Below are 18,849 nucleotides of genomic sequence, written 5' to 3' on the forward strand. Positions count from 1 at the left end.
GGGACCTTCCTGGTAAAATTGACCTGCCAATCATTGGCAAGCTATGAGGTTGCTAAGTTGGTATGGTATTAGATAATCAGTAATCACTGTAATAATATTACTGATTTATGTATTTCAATGTGGTAGAGAATTGAATTAAAAAGTCCTAGAGAGAGACAGTATTTTTCTCTTGAATCTGCTTTGTTCAGCATGATAAAAGTTGTCTACAACTAATCCTATGCTGCCTATCTGAGATACCCCAAATGCTCCTTCTCACACTGTCCATCAGCAAAAATCCTTATTCATCAATGCCCAACTCCAAGGCTAATTTCTTCAAGTCATCTTTCAAGTGTCACCAAGTAAATTTAACCTCCTCTTCCTCCACTTGCTGACATTACCGCACTGCTCAGGGTTTTCTTTTGTTCGGCTCCATATTAGCTGGAGCAGTTAGGATATCTGTCTCACTCTTGCCTTCCCCACCCCTGCCTGAAACTTACGTGAACACCTTGGGAAGGGCAGCAGCCCCTCTCTTCTCTTTCTGATTCTGTCCAATCAGTGCTTTCCTTTCCAGCAGGCATTCTTTATGATTCTCTAGAGCCTCTTTGGGAAAGCAAAAAATGAACATGTATTGTGTCTTTTCATTTACATTCCTGCTATCACAATCCAGTCTCAACTTCAAGCAATGTAAATAGCTCTAAGTAAAGGAAGATTGGGAAGTTAGGGAAATTAAGAACAGTACAAAGACTAATATTTCTCCTTTTATCTTGCTACATTTCTGTGACACAATTGGGCTCCTAGCCCCTTATGGTTATCATTATTACTATTTGTTTTTTGGTAGTTTCCATAGGCAATGTCTTAACAAGGGATTTGCATGAAAACTGTCAAATAAGTTTTTAAAATCTGTATACAGGGGCCCAACATTGGAAGCCCTGATTCACTAGATCGGGATTAGTTCTGGTATCTGCATATAGAAAGCTTTCATGGAGCTGGTGCCCTGCACCTTAGGTGAGGGCTTTTTATGACTTAAAGCGCAGGGTGTTCTGGAGCCTCAGACTTGACTGATCTTGGGCAAGTTATTTCACTTCTCTAAAGAATATGTGTACATATCATATATGTTATTATATAAATTATATATTTGATATTTGATATATTAAATATTTATATTTATTATATAATTTGATATTATATATATATAAGTTCATATTTTTTAAAATTGTGTAATTTTCATCTGAGATGACTCAAATACATGGAAATACTAGTTTCAGAGAACATATTCCAGATTACAGTTAAAGCAAACATCTGAAAACAAGTACTAGAATTTTCATATTTTTCCCCCCAGTATTATTGAGATTTAACTGACATACTACTAGGTTTTATTTATAACCAAATTTGACTTGGTCTGATACTACTAATTCATTTTGGATTTAACGAAGTAACATGGTTTATTCAGGTTCAACTCCCTGGCAATCACTGTTTTACACCTTATCTACCTAGAATTAACCCACCATCACATTGACATATTTGGCAGTAAGTTATTTTGTTTCCTGGAGGATTATTTGTAAGATTTCTCATTCTGTAATATCTGTGCCTTTTAAGGAACATATATAGGTTGATATTTCTATACAAGGATGAACATTTCTCTTTCTAAATCCACTTCTATTTTTTTTTTTCTCAAATGTTACCCACTTCTCAAGAACACTCTTTGCAGTATGTGTATATAGCAAGAGATCCCTTCTAGCAATTGTGTTAAGATTTATTTTTCTGATTCCCTGATTGGAGTGTTACTGTTATATATGTATTTTTTGGATGCACCCATGGCATATGGAAGTTCATGGGACAGGGGTCAAATCTGAGCTACAGCTGCGACCTATATGGCAGCTGTGGCGATGCTAGGTCCTTAACCCGTTCTGCCATGGCAGGAACTCCTGAACATGTTTTTTTTTTAATTATGTTTCGACCTGGTTATAAGCTTTCTTCTCCTGACTTAGAGCATCCCTGTCTGATGCTCTATCTAAATATTTCCTGTTCTTCAGGTCTGTTTTTTTTTTTTTTAATCAAATCTTCTCTGATCCTTCTAGCTCCAGGAAGCCCTTTTCATTTTGTCTATGAGTTGTCTCTATTTTGCCTCTAACTCTTTTCATATACTATGTCATAGTTTAATGTATTGCTTCATTGTTTTACGAATAATTTAGGAATTCTCCCTAATTCTTTTAAGCATTATACTAGTGGAGTCTCTACGGCATACTTCTGTACCTCCTCCTCAGTGCCAACTGGTGCCCTGCAAACAGCATGTGCTATTATCCTCTGAAGCATGCTGATCAAGGAGTATTGTTCTTATATGTAGTAAATAATTACACAAGGTAATACTAAAGAAAATATATCAGCATTTTTTATTTAGGCAGAAATAAAGGATTCCTTCCTACTAGTGTTGACTCGGCTTAACATTCTGCTACCAGTGAGAAGTACCTCAAAACCTTGATCATGGGAAAAATCAAGATTATCTACCCTTGACATGAGGATTTACTCAGCTCATCTCAGGTAGTGAGGACTAAGAGAACCAGTTTGCATATTCTTTCCTTTCCTATTTAAAAAAAAAAAAAATGACTTTTAAGTCTAGTTCCCAGTGTGTTTTACAATAAGAGTTCAATAATATTTACTGCTCTTCCTAGATACCAAACACCAGGTCTTTATTTTGTCCTAGTTTGGTCACTACTTCCTCAATCCAAAGTTGAGGCTTCCCCATACATTCCTAGAAGTGTATTTCTTATCTACTTCCTTTCCCAAGGTCTCTGGCAGCTTTTCATAGTGGCAAGAGCTTCTCATGCAGTTCCTGATATTGTTCCTGGTTCCTTTACAGCAGGCAGGGGAAAGCAAGGAATCTGTTATTTAAAGGTTTGCAGTTGCTGGGTTTGGGGGTGGGGGTGGCAATGACTCACTAGTCAGTGAGAGTCTTTCTCTGTTTAAGACCTTATTTGCTTATAAAGAGGAAGCCATTGTTCTCAGCACTGTAATCTCAGTGCCTGTCCTTTTGCATACCTGAGAGTTGGCAATTGACAAGTAGTACTTTTGAATAAACACAGGAGATCAGATGTTATCTTTTCTAAGAAGCCTTCCTGGGTCTGCTTGGGAGAGGACTCTTTACTTCCTCCTGGTGCCCCACTGCACCATGGGTCCTCCTTCTCTTATTGGATTAATCTTAGTGAATGGTGCTGATTTATATACCATAGATTTCTCTTAGTGACTTTTGATAGCAAGATCTGTCTTCATTTTTTAGTATTTCCAGTATCAAGAAAGCACAATACTTACTGAAACAATCCCGTGAAACTACTATGTATCTTCTGTAAAGGTATCACTAGCAACACTACTCATTACGTTTCACAGAATCCTTTTTTAGTGGATTTCTCCAGAAATTTTTCTCTGGAATCGTATCCAGAATATATGTGATTTTCTTCGATAAGATTTTGCTTCCATTCCATGAACACCCTATTATATGTCTTTTTAGTTATATTTGGAACATAATGGTAAGAACTCAGTGGCAAATGCTGTTGTATTAGCCTTACTTCTGATTCCAATATGGGTACCTACTTCTGATATGTGCTATTTTGTTGTATTTATGTATCCTATAACCTTCCTTAAATATATATCTAAAATCCCATTTGGGGAATAAGGTGGAATAAATGTAATCACCTATAAAATAGGTGTCAATTTACTCATCCATCCAATGAAATGGAGCTAAGAACCATTAATACATCAGAACCAAATACAACACACTTCCCTAAATTTGACTGACTTTAAAACGTTAAAATCAGTGAAATTTGGCATAGATTGAATATGAGAGTGAGAAATTAGGAGATATCAAATTTCAAGCAACTCTTTCCATGGTGCTACTTTCTGAATTAGGAAAGAGAAGAAGAAGGGCAGATTTGGGAAGTGTCTGTCAGAAGAATTGTAATGTAAATAATAATTATCATAACTAAAGGCCTGTATAGTCCTGTGTGCTTCACAAGGTATTCTAACATTAATTATAATAATGAGCCTTTATATAGTGACCTAAAGTTCATAAAGATAAATTTGTTGACAAGGGCCAATATAATATCATTCCCACTTTGCAGATGAGGAAGCTAAGTTTCAGGGGGACTGAAGGGTGGAGAGGAAATTTTGGAGGGAGGTCTTAGATGTGATGCTCTGATTTGCTTTCCTATGGTCTACCCTTCACTACGCTGCTGCTTTTAGAATTGGAAACATAGCAGTGAGGGTGAGGAGTGCAGGGGTAATATAGTTCTCTGGCTTTTTCAAAGAGGAAAACACCTCCTAAAGTAAGCGCTATTATTGAAAGTTATCCCCATTACTTAAAATTGTATTACCCAGTGATGATTTCCTGTGAACTGCTTGTAACAGTGAGTTGCAGCTCCAGCTGCCTGGGTTTGTTTAGTGTGACTGTCCCTCAGTCTTCTAGGTAAGAGCCCCATTCAGTGACACACCTGAACATTTAACTGCATCCTTAATTCTAAAAGCATCTTGAACAAAAGTAATAAGATGTTATTTCTGGCACAAGTTGCTGGCTTTTGAATAAAGTACGAGCATCATGTTATGAACATTAAATACAGGTAGATTAACATATAGGTTTCATAGAGAGTACTGATTGACAAAAAGCCTCAGAAATATTGTCAAACTTCTGTTTAGAGATGTTTGTATACACCATGAGCAAATTACAATGTATCCTATAACCTTCCTAGCATGCACATGTTTGAATACAAAAGGATAACTTTCCAGTTTGTGCACTGTGAATGAATGCAAAAGGGTGACTTTCCAGTTTGATTTTGGTACCTCTATAGTGGATAACTGGAAAAGAAGAAATTGAACCCAGGGGAAGGAGGGAGTTGAATCAAAGACCATGACATTATTATACTTTCAGTGAATGGCCTATTCTTGAGAAGGACATTTCCTGAATTCTCTATCTTATCTATATTACTGGTTCAGATACTGAGCACAACCCTCACTTGCCAAAATCCCCGAATACCCACACCTTCTGATATGAATAAGGATTATTGCAAGATGGCCTCCATGATCAAAATGCCCCTGAATTGTCTTCTGTATGCTCTATTAAGGTAGATTTTTGAACTCCAGATGTGATTGCTAGATGATCAAGAAATCCTTGCATGTGGTAATTCTTGCCCCTGAAACAAAAAAGACCACGGAGTCATCAGATAAAATATCATGCTGACTTGGTTTTCAGGCAGATTTTCTGGAAATCTGTGACCTCCACCAATCTTTAAAAATAAATACATAAAAGTACTATACATTTCTGGATGCTTGGGCCAGGCTCCCTTAGTCAGTTCTCTATTTTTCTTACCACCCAGAGACTGAAGCATTTGGCATATGTGGGATCCTAGTATTTTAGAGCTGGAAGGGAAGTTCTCCCACCCTGGTTTTATCTGTAGGCTGGATAAAGGTTTGGGATTTAGCAATAGGCTTTGCTAGCTCAGCTTGTGAAAATCACATTCTTTATCAACTCCCCAGATGGTTTAGATCATTAAAAACACAACAAAACAAAACAAAAGCCCTTCAGAGTGTACACTGTGAAGATATTCTCTAATTTCCAAGAAAAATAAATATATGTCGAATTTCTCACAGATTTCTCACACTTTCTCAGTATCCAGCCTGAATTGCTGTGCTGAATGGAGAACGTAAAGCCATCGTTTTTGAAACTGCAAAGCTTTGTGCTGAATACTTAACTTCCTACAGCCCTTTGCCTTTCTAGCTTGTCCATCAGCCCCCAGCTCTAAGTCAGTATTTATCTATTGGGGCTTAGCTTAAACGGAGACGTGGATGTCTCTATTCAACGAATTTGGGGCAACTGGCTCTCAATAAGCAACAAAAACAAAAAGGCTGTTTTAAGTCAAAGAGACCTCAAGAAACTATCCCACCATCTGCTGAGAAGAGAGAAATGAGCCTGTGGGCCAAGTGCTTTTAGTGAATAGAAGAAATAGTATTGTCATCTAAATTTTCTGCAAGACTCTTTGGATCAAAATATTATAATCACAGCAAATAGATGCAGCAAATAGATGCGGCCACACTTAATGGCTACTCAAAGGGCCAGACCACTGCTTGGCTAGGATCGTTTACTGTCATTTGGAAGTAAAACTGGGGGGCCATGGGGATCGGGGTTGGAGGGAGAAAGGGAGACCTTACATTCAGCTGGCATGCACCAGTGGATAAATGGCTGGCATTTGCAGAGCTGCATTGCAGGGGAGCTTTTAGCAGTTTGCCATTGCCAGCTGATGTCTCTGTGAACATCAGTGCCAAGAAGCCAAAAATGAAAGCAGGTGCAGGGGCAGAGGAACTGAATGTTGGGGCGGGGTGGCGGGGGGAACCTCAGCAACAGAACTTCTGTTGTTAAAAATGGGTTGCCTTCATTAAAACCTAAACAATGCCTCACTTTAATTCTGCATAACATTTTTTAGCCTGCTAGAGTCCTGCACACACACTTAAGGCAAGCCTCTTACATTGATGCACTGGACTAAGAGACTGTGTTTTGTTTGTCTCTCTCCAAAGCTGTGGATTGTCTGCAAGACCGCTGAACTCTGATTAGAGCGGCTTTCCTTCCGAAGCCAGGAGCATCTGCTTCTGAAAGTGCCCTTTCCTTCCCCTCCCTCCCAGAGTCCCCCCTCTTCAGAAAGTCCCACTTCTACACACCCAGGGCCTGGGAACAGGGAATATTCCTGAACTTGGGCTTGTCTTCACAGAGCCCTGTTGCCAGTTCAGCTCTCTGAAATGCTGCTTTCCGATGAGAAAACAGACGGGACTCAGTGCTGCCTGCAATTTACATTTCCCTCAAAAGCTCTATGTTCTTGCAACACTGTTCCCCAAGCCCACGGCAAGTGGCAGCAGGAAAAGAAACAATAGAGGTAAGCAAAATGAATGAATGAATGAATAAATAAATAAATAAGGAATTAAGGTAAGGGTTAAGGGACAACTGTGGCTTGCCACAGGGCACACTACGGATCGAGAATAAAAGAGAAAAACCTCTGCTGCCCCACCCGGCTGAGCCATTCCCAGCAGAGACTTGGTCACTGCTAAATGTGAAAATCATCTTTCAGGGAGATAGGACAAAAATACAGATCATATGCAGCCTTCTCACAACTAGGGTGGAGAGAGAGCAAACTATATCAAGAGGAAACTGCAGGCAATCTGTGCTTGGTGGAAAATACACTTTTTTTTTAATCTAATGGACTTTAGTGCAATGAGGGACATAAAAAGTATGTTTGCTTTTATAGGCTTTTAGGGAAAAAAATGGAAATAGAGAAGTTAATTCTACAAGTCAGATGCTCTGCATGGACTGGAAAATCTCCATCTATTAAAACTACGATGCCACAGCAATTTTAATTATAATTTAAGATGGATAAGCATAGTGCCCCTGGGGGAATGGCAGTGAGAATTACGTTTGTTCCATGACCTTATACTTGAGGAAAGTTTATATTCATTGTCCTTTACTTCTACCACCAAGTTCTACTGTCTTGTCCACATATAGGTTTGGTTATTACAAGCTTTTAAAACCCAGAAGAAAGTTTAACAAGTTAAACCAGAAGCATAAATGAAGTCACATGCCAAAAGAATCAGTGGATGAAAAAGAACTTAAGTCTGTAAAGCAAATAGATTCTGGGTTTTAGTCAGAATGAAAGATATTGAGACAACAGGAGACTGCAAAGCTGAGGAGTCGGAGAGAAGGGAAATGCTCTAACAGCAAAAAACGAAAACAAAAAACAAAAAAATTGGCCAAGGCTAGGAAGAGACATTCCAAAAAAAGAAATGGAGATAGCTAATAACATAAAACAAGGTCCAGACTTAAAAAAAAAAAAAAAAAAAAAAAAAAAAAACAGCATTTGTAAAGAAAAATCCTTGTTCAACTGCAAATTGTGCAGATTAAAAATTCAGTCTTAATATTGTTGACAGTTTGAGCAAAAGAAGCTCAAATCTTGACAGAGGAATTGAAAGAAATGTCTATCAAAAATTTGAATTTTTTGCCCTTATAGGAATTTGGCTTACCCAAATAATTTAGAGAGAGGATGTATTTATTTACAGTAGAGTTCATTGTGGTAATTTTAAATATTTAAAATATATGGACCTATGCTGATTATAAAAATGTAAGAGATTGGCTAAGAAAATTATGATATATACATAAATCATGTTTTATAAAAATGTTCTCTGACATGGGAAACTTTTTGCAAATATGTTTGCTTAGCGAGAAAAGAGTTATAAAATAGTTTATCCAAGATGGTCTTAATTATGTGTGAAACACTTACTTCAAAATGTTAAAAGTAGTTATTCTGAGTTCCAGAATTATAGGTGATTTTTCTTCTTCATTCTTTTCCTATATTTTTTTTTAATTTTCAAAGTGAAAATTTATGTTTCGAATTTTTTATTGAAGAGTACTCTGCATATGGGAAAATATACAGAGTACTGTATATTCTAGGTGTTGAATTCTAAGAAATTGAAGACAGCCATTTAACCAGTACCCTCCTCAGGAAACAGAACTTTCTTAGTTCCTGGAAATTTCCTCTTGCCCTTTCCTGTTCTATTCTGCTCCCACAAGGTAAACTCTGTCTCTACCTATAACACCATAGAGGAGTTTTGCTTTTTGTATGCTTTAAATAAAGGAAGCTTGCAGTATAGGAACTTTTGTGTCCAACTTCTTTTATTCAGCATTGAAATATATATTGTTGTAAGCCAGGAGATACTAACAGGAAGTTGAGACCATTCATGCAGGGCAGTTTGCTGTATGATAGCTTCTTAGGATGGTTCCAGGCCCGATTCCTATCCACCTCCATAACTTGTGCTCAGAATCTAATCCTGGGCCTAGACCTATCAAGATCTCTCAGTTTCAAATGTTCTTTCCTTTTCTAAACTCTTAATTCTGTGCATTTTGCATTAGAAAATTAATCCATGCCATATTATTTACTGTTGTATCAAACTTTTAATCATCTCCTCTCTGTTTAATTCGCCATGTCTTGTTCATATTTAGCTATTAGTTGTTGGATGCCTAACAGGTTCCAGATACCCTATATCTGTAAGGTAGTACAATCCTCATTTTTTTTTTTTTTTCTGTCTCTTTGCCATTTCTTGGGCCGCTCCTGAGGCATATGGAGGTTCCCAGGCTAGGGGTCGAATTGGAGCTGTAGCCACCGGCCTATGCCAGAGCCACAGCAACGCAGGATCCGAGCTGCGTCTACAACCTACACCACAGCTCACGGCAATGCCAGATCGTTGACCCACTGAACAAGGGCAGGGACCGAACCCGCAAGCTCATGGTTCCTAGTCGGATTTGTTAACCACTGCGCCACGACGGGAACTCCTACAATCCTCATTTTACAGGGAAGGTAATGGATTCCCCCTAGATCATAAATCTAGAAGATGACAGAATACCAGTCCCTACCAAGGTCCTTGGGTGCTCTGCTGCATGGTCTCTCTATTGTACTCCATTCTCTCCTTTGTGTATATTTTGTATCTTCACTGGATTCAGTGAAAAACATATGTCTTTCCCTTTCTTTGAATTTCCCCTCCTTGCATGTTGCTTGGCATAGTGTTTGGTTACTGAGCATAAGAGAGATGATTTTTGACTTTTCTAGTAGCATGGCACTCTTTATAAATCTTTTTCCTTGATGAAAATATAAGATAATGCTCTATAGTGTTATTTACCATCTAGCACTGAGGTTCTGATTCCAATAATTCTGTGTAGAAAATGGTTTTAATAACTGGCATGGATAATAACTCTAAGTAGCAAAGTAGATAAGGTTAACTGAGGGCAACAGTGTAACTAGTGTATTTGACATAAAGAATGGATCATCCTCTAAACATCATCCTCCTAAAAAATTATTTTAATAATTATGATAAAAATGAATTAATGATCAGAACATACTTATAGAAAGAAAAATAAAATGAATATTTCAGTACAAAATAAGAATAAATAAGGATTTAAATATTTTTTATATCATTAACAAGTTTTTGGTAGAAAAGATAAAAATTTATACCTATGTATTAGTGTGTTATAGGAATGGATGATAATATTATTACAGTCATTTCCCCAAAATTTAAATTGTGCAAATTCATTGATGACTTTGCAAAAACTGATTTTCACATGTTTGTGTTCAATATACAGAATCAGAAAATTTGTCAATCTATTTTTATGTATAGTTGATCAAAGAACACATTTTATTAAATTGTAATAAAGTATTTTTCATATAAATTAGTATGAAGTAAAATTCCAGACATTACAGTACAGTTCATGTCTTTGGGATCCATTCTAGCCTCATTTACATATCATAAGTCAAAAAATTTTAAATACACATTCTTATCCCTCTGTTTAAACATTTTCCCTAAGTAATGAAGTAAGTTTTGTAACTTCATGTTTACAATCACCACGCTTTTAGTCTCTCATTCACATCTGCTCTTTATTTTTATTTATTTTTTTGTCTTTTTGCCTTTTCTAGGGCCGCTCCCACAGCATATTGAGGTTCCCAGGCTAGGGGTCAAATCAGAGATGTGGTTGCTGGCCTACACCACAGCCACAGCAACTTGGGATCTGAGTCACATCTTCGACCTACACCACAGCTCACGGCAATGCCGATCCTTAACCCACTGAGCAAGGCTGGGGATAGAACCCTCAACCTCCTGGTTCCTAGTCGGATTTGTTAACCACTAAGCCACGATGGGAACTCCCCACATCTGCTCTTTAAATGGAGGAAAACATAGAACCATAGGGGTTGGAAAAATGAACTCTTGGAAAGAAAAATCTAATGAGTGCAACTACTAACAAATTTGAGTCAGGTGGTGCCATGGCTCACTGTATAACCAGGACTCTTGAATTAATTTCCATGTAGAATAGAGTGTTTACAAAGGAATACATCACAGATATGTAAAGCATATGTAAAGTTCCCGTTGTGGCTCTGCAAGTTAAGAATACAACATAGTCTCTGTGAAGATGTGAGTTCAATCCCCAGTGTCATTCAGTGAGTTAAGAATCCAGTGTTGACGGGAGCTGTGGTATAGGTCAAAAATGAGGCTCAGATCTGGCATTGCTGTGGCTGTGGCAGAGGCTCCAATTCGACCCCTAGCCCAGAAATTTCCATATGCTACAGGTTGTGGACATTAAAAAAAAAAAAATTGGAGCTCCTATATCGTGGCTCAGCAGTTAACGAACACGACTAGCAACCATGATGATGCATGTTCAATCCATGACTTCACTCAGTGGGTTGAGGATCCGGACATGGCTCAGGTCTTGTGTTGCTTTGGCTGTGGCCTAGGCTGGTGGCTACAGCTCCAATTCCCTATTCGACCCCTAGCCATATGCCATGGGTGTGGCATTGAAAAGACAAAAGACCAAAAAAAAAAAAAAATTATCTCAGAATATGACTGTATTTGAGCCTTTAAAGGAGAATTAAATTACAATGAAGTAATCAGTGCAAGTTGTAATCCAGTGTGAAAAGAAAAGGAGATGAGGGCACAGGAAGATGGAGCAAGAAGACCATATGAACACATACATGTTTGTGTGTGTATATATACAGGGATAGGAAAGGACTGGAAAAATGCTCAGCAAATTGTAACTGCCTATAATCACTAGCAAATAAAGAATAGTGATTTCCATATGACATTTTATGCATTTTTACATTGTTGGAATTATTTTTATGACAACCATGCATTTCTTACAATTTCAAAAGATAATAAATGAAAACAGGATCAATAAGTAAGAGTTTTTGGAGTTCCCGTTGTGGCGCAGCAGAAGCAAATCCAACTAGTATCCATGAGGATGTGGGTCTGATCCCTGGCCTCCGTCAGTGAGTCAGGGATCTGGCATTGCCCTTGAGCTGTGGTGTAGGTTGCAGACGCAGCTCGGATCCTGTGTTCCAGTGGCTGTGGTGTAGGCTGGCAGCTATAACTCCCTTGGATTCGCCCCCTAACCTGGGAACTACCGAATGCCTCTGGTGAGGTCCTAAAAAGCAAAAAAAAAAAAAAAAAAAAACACAGTTTTTATAAATATGAGTTCATTATACAATCAGAGTGGCAAGACCTGACAATGCAGGGTATAAGAGAATCATATATGTGTTTACAGGGAAGAAGTAGAAACTGTGTGGACACTGTATGAAGGCAAATTTTTGGATCAATAGAAAAGATGTTTTGGCCATCTAGTGATTAAATAGCCTGGTAGCATTTTTTTTTAAAGGAGAAAAACCTGCTTTTATTTGGTCAATTGTAATTATTAAGTTCAGGTTGTTCTTGTCTACAATGTGAATTCAGTATCTTATTTTATGTTTAACTTTATCAGGACTAAAATATATGAGACAGTTTGGACTTAAAATAGGAAATATGTCAATCTATACTTATACTACATAACTGTTAGAAATGGCTTTTTCTTTTTTGTGATTTTTAAAAATTGAAGTATAGTGGACTTACACCGTTGTGTTACCTTCAGGTGTTCAGTACAGTGATTCAGTTACATATCTATATATGTATTATTTTTCAGATTCTTTTCCCTTATAGAAAATATTGTGAATAGTGCTCTGTGCTATACAGCAGGTCTTATTGGTCATCTGTTTTATATAGTAGTGCATATATGTTAATCCCAATCTCCTAATTTATCCCTCCCCACCTTCCCCTCTAGAAACCATCAGTTTGTTTTCTGTGTTTATTTCTGTTTTGTATATAAACTCATTTTTATACATAGTTTATTCCATGTATAAACTATGTCGTATGATATTTGTCTGATTTCACTTAGTATAATAATCTCTAGGTCCACTCATCTTGCTTCAAGTGACATTATTTCATTCTTTTTATGGCCGAGTAATATTCCATTGATATATTGCATCTGCTTTATCCATTTTTATGTCAATGGACATTGAAATTGCCTCCATGTCCTGCCTATCGTAAATAGTGCTGCAATGAACATTGGGATGTATGTATCTTTCCAAATTAGAGTTTTCTCCAGATATAGGCCCAGGGGTGTGTTGCAGAATTATGTGGTAACTTCATTTTTAATTGTTTAAGCAAGATCCATACTGTTCTCCATAGTGATTGTACCAATTTACATTCCTACCAACAGTATGGTAGGGTTCTCTTTTTTCCACACTCTATTTTTTCGTTGTTATTCTCTACTGCAGCATTTATTGTTTGTAGTCTTTTTTCTGACTGATGTGAAGTGATACTTCATTGCAGTTTTGATTTGCATTTCTCTAATTAGCGATATTGAGCATCTTTTCATGTGCTTATTGGCCATTCTGTATGTCTTTGGAGAAATGTCTATTTGGATCTTCTACCCAACTTTTGGTTGGGTTGTTTGCTTTTTTGATAATGAGCTACACGAGCTGTTTGCATATTTTGGAAATTATTCCCCTGTCAGACACATCATGTGCAAGTATTTTCTCCCATTCTGTGAGTTGTCTTTTCATTTTCTTTATGATTTCCTCAGCTGTGCAAAAACCTTTAAGTTTAGTTAGGTCTCATTTGTTTATTTTTGTTTTTATTTTTGTAATTCTAGAAGATGGATCCAAAAAAGGTATTGCTGTGATTTATGACAAAAAGCATTTTGCCTGTGTTTTCTTCTAAAAGTTTTATAGTAGCTGGTCTTATATTTAGGTCTTTAGTCCATCTTGAGTTTATTTTTGTGCATGGTGTTAGTGGTGTAATTTCGTTCTTTTATGTGTAGATGTCTGGTTTCTCCAGCACCACTTATTGAAGAAACTGTCTTTTTTCCATTGTATATTATTTCCTCATTTATGGTAGATAAATTGGCCACAGATGTATGGGTTATTTCTGGGCTTTCTACCCTGTTCCATTGATCTATAGGACTCTTTTTATGCCAATACCATTGTTTTGATGACTGCAGCTTTATAGTATAGTCTAAAGTCAAGGATCCTGCTTCCTCCAGCTCTGTTTTTTTTTTGTTTGTTTTTTTTTTTTTTCCTTAGGATTGCTTTGGCTACTTGGAGCTTTTTGTGTTTCTATACAAATTTTTAATTTTTTTATTCTAGTTTTCTGAGAAATGCTCTTGGTAATTTGATAAGGATTGCACTGAATCTGCAGATTGCCTTGGATAGTATAGTTATTTTAAAAATGTTGATTGGCCACATTGTTTATATTAGAAAAAAATTGATATCAGCCTAAATTTCTTACAGCAGAAAGCTGAATATAAGAAGTATTGTGTGTCTATGTACCTTAAGTGGATTCAAATATAGCAGTGATAACAAGTGACATAGAGCTGGCTTTATCCACATTGATAAGTCTCATAAATATACTGCTGAGCAATAAGAGCAGCTTGCAAAAGAATACAAACCATGCTATACCATTTATAGGGAGGTGGGAAATGTGTAATCCAATACTCTGCATTGTTTATGGATATGTATCTATATAACAAAATTATTAAGTGATGCATGAGAATGGTGAGTACCAAATTTATGATAGAGATTAGCCTTCAGGAAAAAAAAAAAGGGGGTGGGGTGGGTTAGAGAGGAATACCAAAGGAATTTAATTGTATAATTATGTTTTATTTCTTATGCTAGATGGTAGGTACATGAGTAATAATCACATAATTGTTATGCCTTTATGTATGAAATATTTCATGGTAATATTAATAATGATAATAATATTAACAGCTTACTTAGCACCACAATGGATCAACCACAAAGATAAGAATGTAGTACATATTCACTTGGTTTTTTCCACTCAAAAGCCTTACCATATGTACACTGTTACTAACCTAATATTATGAATAAGCAAACCAAAGCACAAGGAAATTGAGTAACAAGTCTTAAGATCTCATCTTGTAAGTCAGGAGCAAAGCTAGATTGAAGCCAGACAGTGGTCTATGATGAACTATTCTCTTGCAAATGAAAAGGGCTGTCTTGTGAAGTAATGTCTTGCCTTTTTTTTTTCCTTTAATAACGTAAATGGTTAGCTGGTGAAGTAAATGTAAATAGATGACCAGGTCCAAGACTGCTGTGGGTGGCATTACATTGAGGTTTGTGGGAGGTTGGTCTATGCAAGTTGAACTTTCCTTCTTATCCCAGGTCTAAATGTTTAATATCAGGGAGAACTGGGCGGAAACAAGGGGTTCTACTTTAAGCATGTGGAGTTAGAGGTAAAAAAGGTGGCTAGTAAATACTTAGAGATGACAGGATTCGGTTTGTGTTACAGCTAGGAATTTGTTTACATAATAGTCTAAACGTAGAAATGGATGTAATTATCCAAGAAATATGGAGAAAGGAAAAAAATGAAAGGCCCACACCTGGTGGGCGTCCTAACACCGGACACTGTTTCTTGCACAAACACAACACACACACACACACACACACACACACACACCCCACATATACACATGCATTTTGTTCCTTAGGTTGATATAAACAGTTCTATTTCTTTTTCTCATATGTGTGGAAGCATTTCACAAATATGTGTCATGAGATCAAGTAGTGACCCTTTTGAGACTGGTGTGAAATACATTCAGTTTCCAATCCAGCCTACCTAACTGCCCCTTTGATTTCATCTGCATTAAAATCTGAAGAATTAAAACACACACACACATACACACACACATCTACCACTTTCCCTTATATTCCATCTACCCTCTTAAAGAAATAACTCTGTCCCAATAATAAATGCTCCCCATTTCAGCCTCTATATTTGTCAATAAAAAAAAAAAAAAAAACATGCTCAAGAAGTTCCGTGGTGGCTCTGCAGATGAAGTCACTGGCACAATTCACTGCTGTGGTGTGGGTCACTGCTGTGGTGCAGGTTCAATCTCTGGCCCAGAAACTTCTGCATGCGTGGGTGCAGCCAAAAAAAAGACAAAGAGAGAAGCCCGTACAACACTATAATAATTTTTAGTTTAAAAGTCCCTTGAACAATTTATAAATCTGTGCTATTTAAAATTTTAAATGACTCAGTCTTACATATTGAAGCTAATGTTAAGAAAATAGAGAACTATGTCTTTTAGAATGCTCACTTCTGTAAATTCACAGAGCAGCATGCTAAATGCAGAGAGGATTTTCTTTTTTTTTCTTTTTCGGAGCTTGGACAGGTCTCATCAGCCCATGTGCAAATGGGTATTTTTTTTAACAAATGGATTGTAACAATTATCCTAAAGTACGAATATGATCATATGTGAGCCAAAGTGGTACACCGATCAGGTATTAGTGAAGTTTTGTCTTAGTTCCAATTTAGTAAGATAGGAAGCAGTTGTTTCATCTTCTCTGGACTATTGCAAAGTGATTGAGAAGGGGAACAGATAAAGAAAGGGAGAGAGAGAAGGAAAGCTAGTACTTACAGATACCACCACTATTCTGCACTTCAACCTGCCTATACATTTTTAACACTCTTGGCAATTTTCCTGTTAATTGTTATTATCTCATTTTTCAGATTGGATAGCTGAGTTTTAGAGATGTTAAGTAAATGTCCTCAGTCATACAGGATAAAGTCTAAGGTTTGCCTTGTCTCCAAAACCCATACTCCCTAATCTACACCACTGTGTTCAAATAAAAAATGTTGTAGTATATTTATCCAGAAGATTGGTGTATTTCCTCCACCTCCTACTTAGTATTGAACTTCAATTGTATCTTCAGTGGAATTGAAACTACTCTTTAGTTGTCAATAGGTTTTTGATACCTCTTTCATACCTGATAGGAAGAAAGACAATTTTAGTCACAGCTTCTACCATCACTCTTTGCATTTGTTGCCTTTACTTAATGCCTAACATAATAGTCGGAATCACCATACTAAATATTTCTAAAGTGTACATTTATTTTGTCATTTGGTAAATATGATTCTAATTTGATTTTACATGTCATTTTTATTTGCCAAATGTATTTCCTTTCTATTTCACTTTAACTGATTATTGGTTTGTAAGAATCCTATGAAGAGCCACATTTTTAGTGGTAATCTTTATTTTTTTAAGTATACTTGATTTACAATATTGTGTTCATTTCAAACATCCAGCAGAGTGATTCAGTACTTTTGCAGATTGTATTCCATTGTAGGTTATTATAAGGTAATGGATATAATTCCCTGTGCTATACAGTATTTCCTTATTGCTTATCTATTTTATGTAGAGTATTTGTATCTGTTAATCCCATACCCCTAATTTTCCTCTCCTCCTTTCCTTCTTCTCTTTGGTAACCACAAGTTTGTTTTCTGTATCTGCAAATCTGCTTGTGTTTTGCATATACATTCATTTGTATTATTTTTCAATATAGATTCCATATATAAATGATATCATATAGTATTTATCTTTCTATGTCTGATTTATTTCACTAGGTATAATATTTTCCAGGTCCATCCATGTTGCTGTAAATGGCAGTATTTAATTCTTTCTTATGACTAATATTCTCTCATGTGTATATATATCACAACTTCTTAATCCAATTATCCATCAGTGGGCACTTGGGTTGCTTCCACGTCTTGGCTATTATAAATAGTGCTGCTATGAATATTGGGGTGTATGTATCTTTTTGAATTAGTGTTTTCTTTTTTTCTGGATGTATTCCCAAGAGTAGAATTGCTGAATAGAATTGTAGTTCAATTTTTAGTTTTTTAAGGATAATCCATACTATTTTCCATAGTGGCTGTACCAACCCAATCTACAATCCCCAGCAGCAGTGTAGGAGGGTTCCCTTTTCACCACACCCTCTCCTACATTTGTTATTTTTAGACTTTTAACTGTTTGACTTTTCTCAGTTTTATATGAGGACTCTGCAGATCAATTGAGAACTTGTTCTTATTTCCTGCTATTGCTCCTATGTCTCTGGTAGTGCCTAGTACAGAGTAGCTAATCAATCAACCATCATTCCCACCGCCCCTCAGCACACTCTTCTTACTTTTGTTTTTTCCACTTACAGTGACATGAAATCACATGAATTTGATAACACACAAAAGATGTAGTCAAATTGTTAGCTTGTATCTACTGTGTTGAGCCTTCAACATGTAATATTACATTAATTTTCACAACATTTCCATGAGGTTGGTACTGTTATAATGATTATTTATTATTATTTGTCATTTAACAAAACCAAAGCTTGAGAGGGTTAGCAAGAATTTCTGATTTGAACTCAGACCTAGACTTCTCAGACTCAGGAGGAGCCCTTGCATATATCCACCACAGGAAACTGCTTCCTAAGAAAGTTAGGAAACTGGTGTATTGATGAAGCCATCAGGGCAGAGTAGAACAATCAAATAACATATTGAGTAATGAAACAAAAGTAAGTCAAAGAATTTCCTGCAGATAAATCTCCATAAGAGTAAATACTGCAACTCTAGTTTGTCTTAGTATCTTCTGTTCTCTGGCATCTAATTTGGTGGAAGGATGAGAAGAACAGCAAAGAGGGCTGAGGTAGAGCTGGAGGAACTCACAAACTCTTGTCTCTGCATCCATAAACCTGGATAACAGTCAATCTCTCCTCATCAAAATAATGGTGGTATTACTGCCTTGATGCCTTAGGAACCCCTCCTATCACCGTACTTGTTGCCGCGCCCATGACATCTTGCGTACCAAGTAATAATAATGCCTTGCCATATTGCTGCTGATCTTACTGTCAGCTTTTGGTCTGGGCTTGTAACTGTTGTGTCACTAACTTGATCTTCACCCAATAGATATAATCGGTTTTAGGCATTCTACCATTAGAACCATCTCTGGCTACAGTGCCTGACAGAGATACCTCCTCCACTAAACAGGACAAAACTAGTTCACACCATAAGTATGGATTCCTGCTCTGAGATGTATATGCCTTCAGTATTCTGTGCCAAGCTGGTCTGAGGAGGATTCAATATGCCTTCTTTTTTCCAGGAGCAAGAAGATTCTGCTTCCCCAGGGTACAGGAGCTATGCTTTCTT

The 18,849-nt window shown here is 36.8% G+C and overlaps 1 protein-coding gene and 1 long non-coding RNA gene across 6 annotated transcripts in view; both read left to right on the forward strand.

Annotated features, from left to right (window-relative positions):
* LOC106509172 (uncharacterized) overlaps positions 1 to 18,849 on the forward strand; it is a 470,845-nt gene that overhangs the window by 205,492 nt on the left and 246,504 nt on the right. The window lies entirely within an intron of this gene.
* MPDZ (multiple PDZ domain crumbs cell polarity complex component) overlaps positions 6,654 to 18,849 on the forward strand; it is a 434,463-nt gene continuing 422,267 nt past the window's right edge. For all 5 annotated transcript variants that reach the window (XR_014821624.1, XM_084985533.1, XM_084985555.1 and 2 more), the window contains exon 1: positions 6,654 to 6,887. The gene's annotated coding sequence lies outside the window, so the exon portion shown is untranslated. The remainder of the gene's footprint in view (positions 6,888 to 18,849) is intronic.

The sequence above is a fragment of the Sus scrofa genome, chromosome 1, assembly GCF_054392235.1.
Source record: "Sus scrofa isolate SSC_HxYL_T2T_F1_AM1 chromosome 1, Sscrofa_HxYL_maternal_Yorkshire_Landrace_v2.0, whole genome shotgun sequence".
In the NCBI taxonomy this organism is placed as follows: domain Eukaryota; kingdom Metazoa; phylum Chordata; class Mammalia; order Artiodactyla; family Suidae; genus Sus; species Sus scrofa.